Source organism: Lolium rigidum, chromosome 7, assembly GCF_022539505.1.
Source record: "Lolium rigidum isolate FL_2022 chromosome 7, APGP_CSIRO_Lrig_0.1, whole genome shotgun sequence".
In the NCBI taxonomy this organism is placed as follows: Eukaryota; Viridiplantae; Streptophyta; class Magnoliopsida; order Poales; family Poaceae; genus Lolium; species Lolium rigidum.
The window spans coordinates 188,756,582-188,764,386 of NC_061514.1; positions in this window are offsets into that span (position 1 = coordinate 188,756,582).

Below are 7,805 nucleotides of genomic sequence, written 5' to 3' on the forward strand. Positions count from 1 at the left end.
CTGGCTCTTTGGATATGTGTGCACATAATGCATTCTTTTACTGCCGATGATTGTATAGTTCACTTAGAAATACAGCGCATTAATCAAATATTGGATCATGTGCACACAGAGGTCTCCCCGTGTATTGCTAAGTGAAAAAAACATATGTAACTATCCAACATATGTATTGCAGTATCCTACACAATGAATGAATTTGTCAATGTTCGTGGAACGATGCGTGCCCTTTCGGGCCATCGGTTGCATTTTATATAGGTAAGGAAAAGCTCCATATGTGACACGTACATGGTTTGTACGTGTACGGTTGGAGTACTACTCCGTACACCATACACGTACCTATTACATACTCTAACAGAATTAACTGCTAAAGAGGTCAGAAAATGTGTTCACATCTTACAACTCTTTGGCCACTTCCTTTCAGTTAGTTTTGGTTTTCGACTCCTCTTTAAATGTATGCACTTTCATTTCCGGCGACCAGATTCCAATTCTTTGTTATATTTTGAATTGCGCATTGTATATTGTAAATCATATCCTCCAGTCTGTCATGTGTCAGATTTGAGTCTGTTTACATGCTTACAGTTTAGCGTTTTATGGATTTTTCTTCAGAAAAAATGAGGTGTTTATCTGATATATATTATTTTCGAAAATGATGATTCATTTTTTCCCTATCAATACGCTTGATAAAACGACAATGTAATTGTTTCCAAGAGCAACCCCGTGCTTTTAGTCATGCTTTCCTATTTTCTTCGTCGTATATAGATTCTGAATAAATAAATATGCTGCAGCAACGCGTAGGGTATCATCTAGTTATCTTATCTATAAGTGCTATATTCGTGCTACCATTTTATGAGAGAGAGGTCAAGTAAGTCCATGAATCCCGATTCACTTTTTACTGTAAGAAACCACTTTAATTTTCAACTTTTGCATTAAAATAATCTGAAAATACAAAAAATTGTCTTTTCTTTTATAGTTTCACATTTATTTAAATTGCTTTCAGCTCATTCTAGTTAATACACTATGTTGCCTAACAACCACCATGATGAGTTGGGCATACAAGGCAACCTTTTCTTGTTTTGCGAGATTTCCCGAAGAGAAGAAAGGAAATAGTTTACGAGGTCCCTAGTATTAGATATAGACACCGAGTCATTCTTGCGGGAAAAAAATCCAATTGCTACAATATTTTCCTTTTAGTCCCAATGATTTGGTGAACACGTAGTTTCTGCGATCTACATCGACTAAATATCTAATGGTGAACTCGATTTGAGTTTTCTCGTTGATTGAAAGGTCCATGTCATGGTCAAGAATAACCAACTGGCTCAACAAATGTAGAATCAGAGAGAGATATAAAGAGATGTGCATGGAGTGGATGCTCACATGTAAGAAATTATATTTGTGTTTGAAATTGGAAGAACTGCGACAACATAACAAAATTATGAATACCAAACAAGGTTATTGTTAGAAGAAGTCACCAATAGGATCTATTCGGTAACACTGCAGCAGATTTGGAGCCCCTTATAATTAAGAAGAACTAAAGACACTAAAGGATTCCAAATCGCAATACATTTTATTATTGAACTTTATATATGCATGATTGGAAACTCTTTTAAAAATATAATTTTTTTTGTTTTAGCTAATTATTTCTAAAAAAATACTCATGCCTCTCAAATTTATATCTTTCATGTGATGTATAACAAATCTCCGTGTCAATCTTCATGGATTTTAATCCTTTAAATTTATCAAGATGTGTCATTGCAATCAATCACAAGCAAAATTCATGATTGATTGAGTGGAACTATATTCACGAAGGAGAACACGCAACAAAACACAATTTTTTTTCTCTCAAGTGCACGGGCAAAAATCAAGATCCAATCTAAGGTAGATGAAAGCAACGAGATAAAGAGATCGCCATACCCTTGATGAGCATGAGTGGAAACGTCTGTTGATGATGTCCTCTTCGTGATCCAACCGGTCCATCACCACAATAGTCAACACTACCGATATTAGCACATTGATACGTTGCAAACATATCTATAATTTTTGATGATCCATGCTTGTTTTACACCAATTTCTATATGTTTTGTTTACACTTCGGGGCACTTGTATGCATTTTCCGAACTAACCTATTGACAAGATGCCACAGTGCCAGTTCTTGTTTTTTGTTGTTTTTATATTTCAGAAAAGTTGTACATGAAATATTCTTGAAATTGGACGAAACAAAAGCCAAATTTCCTATTTTTCCTGACACGAAGACGGAGTCCAGAGCATAGAAGAAGGAGGGCCAGGGGGAGGCCACACATTCCCTTGGCGCGGCCCACCCCCTGGTCGCGCCTAGGGGTGGTATGGGGCCTCCTGGCACCCACCGACCTCACCCTTCCACATATATACTGCCTTCGATGCAAAAGTTTCGTCGCTGCCGCCATCGTCCAGATAAGTTTCGGGGGTCAGAAGTTCCTGTTCCGGTACCCTGCAGGGACAGGGATTGACCCCCGGAGCCATCTCCATCGACTCCACCGCCTCCACTTCGACTCTATTATGGTTTGTGAGTAGTTCTCTCGTGGACTACAAGTTCTTGGCTGTAGCTAGTTGGTACTCTCTCTCCCATGTACTTCAATACAATGATCTCATGAGCTGCCTTACATATTAAGATCCATATGGTGTAATTAGTGTTGTGTTTGTTGGGTTCCGATAAATTGTGAAATTGTGATCAGATTGTTCATCATATTATCATACTATTGTTTATTTAAGATCTTGCATGCTCTCCAGTACTTGTAGTTACCCTAATCAAGTAGTTGCATGTACCTCCAAGAGGGAGTATTTATGCTCGATAATGGGTTCATGCCTCTAGTAATCTGGGAGAGTGACAATAACTCCTAAGGTTGTAGATGTGTTGTCGCTACTAGGGAGAAAACATCAATGCTTTATCCAAGGATAATTCTATTGTTTACTTTACATAATTTACTTAATGCAATAATCTGTTGTTTGCAACTTAATACTGAAAGGGTGCGGATGATAACCTAAAGGTGGATTATTAGTCATAGATGCAGTTGGATTACGGTCTATGAATCATGTTGTAATGCCCAACTAAATACTACATTAAACTTTATCTTATCATAGCATGCATTGTCATGCCCTCACAATTATCAATTGCCCAACTGTAATTTATTCACCCAACATATGTTATTTGTTTGAAGAGTTACCACTAGTGTAGATAGTTGGGAACCCCGGTCCTTCTGTCATCGTCATTGCTCTACAGTCAAATACACACTAGAATATTTTCTGGTGCCATTGCCTCTGTGTTACTATTGCCATTGCTCTCATATTACTGCTGCTTTCACATCACCCATGTTACTAGTGTTTTTCCAGGTCCAGCTGAATTGACAACCTCGTTGTTAAGGCTTATAAGTATTCTTTGTCTCCCTTTGTGGTGACCCTGCATACCACTGCATGTTGTAGTATGCCAGTCGTTGATATAACATTCACGAAGTACCATTCCGCAAATATTACATCCCTCAGAGTAGTACAACAGAACATAGCAGGGTCCATAACTCATTCATTTATTATTACAACTATCATACACATGTCATCTTGGAGCTCCTCTTGGGTCCTAAGAGGAATACTCCCGAGTTCGAGGCGAACCCAACTTAACTTACAATACAGAGTCTCATTAAACTAAACATTTATTTCATCGAGCGGCTAAATACTAGAGTTCGGGCTGCTCGGTTACTGCTACTCTCGGATATCTCTAGGCTTGTTCTCCTCCGGAAGCCTCCCCGGATCCGTAGACTATGAGATAGTCTACGCCTTCAACACCTCCTGAGAGGTCAGGTTCATCATAGCCGATGATCTCGGCTCCTTCATTGTTGTCGTAGTCCTCCTCCAGACGATTCAGATAATCTAAGCATGGGGTTTAAGAGTGGTATGAGTACGAGCGTACTCAACAAGTTCATTATAGATAAGAGGTGTTTAATGCACTAGCTACGATATTAGACCAGAAAGTCTAATACCAATGCAAGTTTTGTTAAACATTTCTTTAAGAGATTGCTTTTATTTCAAAGAGCTATGTCCGTCAGCCTTCACCGGTTTACTAGAACTTCATGGAGCTCCTTTCCGGCCGCGTTCGCAGTTCCTCAATCCCGGAACAGGGAGTGACAGTCACGGTTCTTTACACTGCGCAGAGGTGTGTTGCTTTACCCATAAGAGATCTTAACCTTGGTGCCAACCGGGCAGCTTTCCCGTCCACACTTCCTTCGGTGTGAGGCCCGGTATAAGGTCTAGCCAATCATGTTCCTCCGCTACCTCGAACACCCACCCTTTGTTGCATGCCCCGACCCTGGGTCCTCGCCGGTCCCATTATTCCCACTCACGGGTGGACCCCGACCACGACGACGGTTTGGGATCGAACCAAACTCCTTCGCCGGTAGCTGCAACCCATCATAGACCGCAATACCGTGGGGACTTAAGGCCTCCCCAGCCAACCGCTTGCACTTCGAGCGACAAGTGTCTACGGACTATGCCGTGGGGACTTAAGGCTTCCCCAGCCAACCGCTTGCCCCGACGGATACAAGTGTCTACGGTAAAGCGCATCCGTTGATGAACGAGAGGTGGAAACACTTTTGACTATTCCGTCCCACTCCGGATCTTATGGTTAACACGGGTATTACGGCACAAGAATCATCGGCGACATTTGTTGTTTAATCCTAGATGGATATAAACCCGTGCAATGGAACCTCCACCATATCAACACAATCCATGGTTCCATTGCCCACCACATAGTCATATTCATAGTTATGAAAGTAGTGGTTTTGATTTTTATGCAATAGTGATAACCATAATACTTTGCAAGTAATTTGATAAAGATACTCAAATGACATGAGCAAGTGATGAACTTGCCCGAACACCGCAAAGTTCGCAGTTGGAAGGTATGGACTGACCCTTGTCCTCTGTCTCTGAAAAATAGCATCATTGTCCGATAAGGGCAATGGTTAAAGAAGCAATTATGCATGATTCCATTTTTAGGGTTTGTTCCCCCCTTCCGATGTTATTATTTCATGTAGGAGGTTGGTACTAAGAATAATTTGAGGATACTTGATTTAAAGTAAAATATAACCTTGAAATGTTGTCAAGGTTTTTTTTTAAAGTCCAAATGCATTAATGGACTTATTTTCATTATTAAAAATAATATGTGTGACTTAAACCATTATTTTAATTCATCAAATTAAGACTTATTCTTCATTGTCTTCAAAAATTCTCTTTGATATTTTATTTGGATAGAGAATTTTATGCTGATTAATTTTCATATTTTTACTTATTTTTTTAGTGCTTTTATCAATTTTCTATTGAATTTTCCAAGTTTCTGGTTTTTAATGAAATTTGGAAAAGACTGAATTGCCCCTGGGCCCACCTGTCAGTGGAGCCCAGTGGGTTGGACTAGACCAGCTCGGGTCCAACCGACCCGAGCGGTCGGTCGCTCACTCCCTCACCTCGCGCTCGTGTCCGAACCCTAACCCTAGAGCTCTGGCGACGCACGCGTCGCCGCCCCTTCGCCGAATTGTGCCGGCCGACTCCGGCCATCGCCGCCGGCGAGATGTGGCGCATCTGAACCGCCACTCGACGGCGATTCAGATCCTCCGCGGCGATTCGTGCTGCGCCGCTTGCTCGCATCGCCCCTTCGCCTCTGATCTTCTGGCGTGGAGTGCCTCGGCGTTCTTGCCGCCGCCGACGCTCCAGGTGCTATGGCGCCGCCGTGGTGCCACCGTGGTGCTGCTGTGGTGTTGCCGTGGGACGTCCACGCTCGGCGCCGCCAGGCCAGGCGCGTCTTGGCGCTGCCGTGGGTGGCCCGTGCCGCCGTGCCGCCATGGCACGCCTTGCGCCTACTTGCTCCGGGTACGCCTTCTTCAACCCTCTCCTCTCTCTCATTCTTGCCTTCTCCTCTTCTTCCTCCGGCAGCTCCGGCCATGGCCCTCCTCCCGATGGAGATGCCGCCATGCCTTGCTGCCACCTGCAGCTACTCTTATAGCCGTGTGCTTGCTTGCCATGATTCTAGCCGTGCTCATCGCTGCGCCTAACTTGCGGTGTGTGCGTATGCTGCTATGTCTGCTCGATGCTTGTGCTAACCTTCGTCGTGGCGTGTGCTTCCTTTGATTCTTGGCTCTTGCTCATCCTTGGGTTATACATGTTATTATTTGGCTAGATGCTTATCTGAGCATCACCAGCCACTGTTATTGCTTGCTTACATGTGCTGTAATAAGCTCTAGCTCCCCTGGCTCATTACTGTGAGTGATTCTTGCTGTTTAGCAAGAGGCTGTGTTATTTATGTTATGATTGTTGAGTCCTGGCTTATAGTAGGTTTGGCCTTGCTTAATTGTTGTTCATGTACATCAATTCCTTGATGATCTGCTTCGGTTATAACCATAAAAATGGTTATGTGCTAGTCCGTAATTCTAGTGTTGCTTATCTCGTGGTTGTTTAATTCATAGAATTCATGTGGAATTCCAGTTGTTTGACTCTAGCCTCGTCCCGGCATGCTTTAGCGAGCCCCGATGATCAATTGATCATCACTTGCTTGTTGCCTCGTGCCTTATCGGGTGCTTCACCCGGTGTCCGGGTGACACTTATATTTGTGCTTGGTGTGTGCTAGTGCTTACCCAAGCATCATCCGATGCTTGCAAGTGAGCCATTGGTTCACCGGCAAGATGTTGATGCTTTAGTTACTTTACTTGTTTCATTTATCCGTAATTCCTTACTTGACTAGATGGATAAATGATGTGAAGCTCGTTTATCGGTAATGATCATATGGATGAATTTGATGTAGCTAGAGGGATGCCAACCACTGGTTGGGAACCCTAGCTCATACCGAATCCTTCCGGATAATGATGTGATGCCTTGGTGAATTTTCTATGTGGTTGGGTAGTCTGTTGTGACCCTAGCGAGCTCTGTCTGCTTAGAAATGGTTGCTCCTACCTCATGGATGCTTCGTGCACTAATCCTGGTAGTCCTTCATAGACTGCGCAGATCATTTGATGTTGAAATCATACTTGGACATATATCCGTCCATTAATCCGATGGCTTTGCTAGTCTGTGTGTTACTAGGTGAATCCGGGTAGCTAAATAGGGATTAGTTCCTTGCTGGATTTCCCTGGTTAAGTCCTTTTCTTAATACTGTTGGCTTGATCAGTGTTCCCTTGGATCCATTCCTAATGGTTTTACCCTGGTTTTGCTTGCATCACATGGCTGATAGCCAAATGATGATACAAACAGGGTATTCTACCCTTCTGTGTTCCTGTGATGCATTGTATGCTTATTTATGAGCAAAACTTGGTTTTGCTCAGGTTGATTTGGTGTATACCTCACTCCAGCTCCTAGATTGTTTGTTGGTGTAGAGGATTGCTTCGGGATTGAGCTTGTGCTTGCCCTCGCTCCTCCTTGCAACCTTGTGTGGCTTGATTCAGATCTTGTGATGAATTATCAAATTGAACGACAGTGAGCTCGTTCATATGTTCTTGTGTTCTTGGTGACTTACCCTGTGAAGCCTGTCGATGAATATGGCCTAGGGTTTACTCGTGGAGGCTTTTATGTGACCTTCTCCTTCCTCTCTGGTCGACAGCAAGGTCTGCAGCTTATGGTGACTCACTGGCTCGTGTGTGCTGTTGAGCATGCACACGCTGCTCGGTGAGCAGGTGTGGCTGTGTGTGTGTGCACTCGATGCTCCGAACTTGGTTTGGAGATGATCAGCTCGGTAGAGCTGATCCATATCCACAATTTTCCATTTCTTTTAACTCTGCCAAGTGGCTTTGCCACTTGGCTTAATT